The sequence below is a fragment of the Cryptotermes secundus genome, unplaced genomic scaffold (assembly GCF_002891405.2).
Source record: "Cryptotermes secundus unplaced genomic scaffold, Csec_1.0 scaffold307, whole genome shotgun sequence".
Taxonomy (NCBI): Eukaryota; Metazoa; Arthropoda; class Insecta; order Blattodea; family Kalotermitidae; genus Cryptotermes; species Cryptotermes secundus.
In genome coordinates this window covers 2,326,919-2,327,140 of record NW_019738353.1, presented here as the reverse complement: position 1 = coordinate 2,327,140, position 222 = coordinate 2,326,919, and positions in this window count along the sequence as shown.

The following is a 222-nucleotide window of genomic DNA, read 5'->3' as shown; positions in this document are numbered from 1 at the left end:
AGTGGGGGTTGATCTGAATATGTGTTTGTATGATTTTGGTACTTCTTACACGCCATTCATATATTCACTCAAGTAATTTCAGGTTATATTCATGACCCCTTTCCTTTGGAAATGACACTAATTTTGGCACATATCTTGAGTGTAAGTATTGTCACGAATTAGGGGTGTGACTAAAGACAATGTGTGGATTGGTGAATAGATTTATTGACCCATTATACACAC